This window comes from Rhea americana, unplaced genomic scaffold (assembly GCF_003343005.1).
Source record: "Rhea americana isolate MKP2758 unplaced genomic scaffold, rheAme1 scaffold_205, whole genome shotgun sequence".
NCBI lineage: Eukaryota > Metazoa > Chordata > Aves > Rheiformes > Rheidae > Rhea > Rhea americana.
Window position 1 is genome coordinate 827,262 of NW_028186206.1, and position 2,480 is coordinate 829,741.

Sequence of the window (2,480 nt, forward strand, 5' to 3'; positions counted from 1 at the left end):
GGCCAGAATCCGCATTAAGAGCTGCGTGGCTAGGTCGGGCTCGAGAGATGAACGGGATCTTTTTTTTAAGAATGTAATCTTTCATCTGTAGTTTTGAATTGAAAATACTCATTTCCAAATCTATGGATTCATTACGGGGAATGCAGACAGTTTTCTCTGTTGCTTTGATTGGAACAGGCAAAGTTTCAGTGTTTTCGTTGTAGGTCGTCGTTTCTTTACCGTGTCATAGAAGTAGCTACTTCAGCCACCACCAGCGGTGCGTTCAGATTTCTCGTTTTTCTCCTAGTTCCTTTCCTGTGGCTTTAAAGCTTTGCTTTCATACATTTTCCAGGAATATTTGGGAAGCATCTTGTCCCTATTAGGAGGCTGCCTGTGCCCCTGGGCCTGGCGTGGCCTGTCGCCGCATCAGGCCCTCGACCGAAAGCCTCCCGTGTGCCCTTCTGAGCCGCCTTTGGAAACCRGACAGCGCTTGGTTAGTGAAGCGAGATGCTTGCAGAAAAATGATTCTTAAACAAACGGTCTGTTTTTGTTTTCCTGAAGGGGGAAGTAAATTCTTCCAACACTGCTGCAGCAGGATGACTTTTATTTCTGAGAAAACCCGTTTCTCTCACTCTCTGCTTCGTATGAGCTCTGCTCTCCTGTTCCCGCRGCTCGCCTCGTCCTGCCAAAATCCCTCCGCTCCCATGTTCGCTTAGGAGTGACCTTTCATTTCCTGATGTTTTTTTAATCCAGAAAACCTCCTCTCATAGCCAGTGTATTAATACATTGAACATCTTATTTAGCATGTCTATATACAGTATTCCTAAGCTGTCACAGGACAGCTCCAAATCCATCACAGCATCTTAATGGTAAAAAGAAGGGGAGAGCAATACCATAAATGGTGAGAATGAATGGCAATTATCTTTCTTACTATTTTTAGTGATGTTGGAAGAGTGAAAGATCTATTTTCTGCAGGAAAAACTGACTAAAGCAAACACCACTAACAGTAGCTGCTCTCACTTTTTTATGTTATTTTTGTTGTCTGCAGTGGGTATTTTGTATGCCATCGCTTTCATCAGCTGTTAAATGTTGGCAAAGATCCACAGCTGCCAAATTACCCGTTTCATTGCGACGCTAAATGATGTTATATTGTTTGCATTCTGAAGAAGCAGTGGCAGTTGCAGAGTTAAGGCTATGTTATTTTTTTTGCTTAACACAGCTATTAAACGTGTTTATTTTGTGTAAAAAATAAATAAAAGGTCTTCTTGTCCTTCAAAGTGCTGAGCRTGCTCCTGGGAGGGAAAGCTGCTGAGAGCAGGGAGCTGGTGCCTGCTGAGAGGAGCCAGGAGCCCGGCCTTGGAGCTGGCAATTTCTTAAGTGGCAAAAAACAGCTGGATGAGGTTTGTTAGAACTGTGAAAATTTCCAGCTTCACCAAAAATCAAGCAGGTAGGTAGAAAGTGCAGAAGGAAATGATCCACCTACAAGCGCAGCAGGCAAGGGGAGAGTGGGGTAAAAGGGAGTTTTGGTTTCTGGCCTAATTTCATATTTTAATAGCGAGGGGATATCTTGAGCAAGAGTCTTTTAGCAGCAGTCRCTGTGCAGCAGAGGTCTAGGCAGTCACCTCACTAGTTTGGCTAAGCTGGAGCTAGATCACAGCTTTTTTTCTGCCATTGCTCATGGGATCTGAAGAGACTAGACTTTGACCAAAAGCTTCTTGCATTAAATTTTACCATCAGTCCCCAAACACCTTTGTAGAGGAGAATGCCCCTGCATTGCTGCAGAAACTGCAGAAATGAACAGTGAAGGCTAATTGGATAAATAAAAGAAGGAAGAGGTAGGATCAGCTGCATAGCCTCTCCCACATCTCTTATTTTAACAGGTTTGGATGTTTTAGAGTTTCATCTGCTTTTCATCTGCTTAAGCTTCAGGTTCRTGACATGTTAGTAGGGTATTTTACCCAGAACTTTTGGATAGATAAAGARCTAATTAGTAATTTTTAGCTAAGTATTTTTTCTACTAGTTTGATTCAGGTGAGGGATTTGAACCTATTGAATTTTTGGTGAATCACCTCATTCCTTACTGCTCTAAGACAGACATTTCTTGGTAGTTCATATGGTTCTTTTCGATCTGAATCAAAGACTGCTCGATTCATTCACTTTGATGATGGTTTGTGTGGCCRGTTTGCAGCACAGCAACAGGGGAGGGTATCTTCCACTTCTCCAGGCAGAGGATCTAGCCGACTTCTCATCTCCCAGGCCTGGGTTTCCTTCTGTGGTCATGAAGCCAGGAAGGGGAGAGGTTGGTCAATATCCTCTTCTTGTCAGAACATAAAATTAGAGGCTTTGGACATTACCAGGGTGCACACACAAACCCCATGTGCTCTTGGATCCCTTCAAAACCAGGGTTGATAATTTTGCACAATTTCTCAAGCACAACCCCTCAGGGTCTGCCCAGCTCCTGATGTGGGATCAGGCCAGCTAGGGCTCCTCTTTCTTCCTGT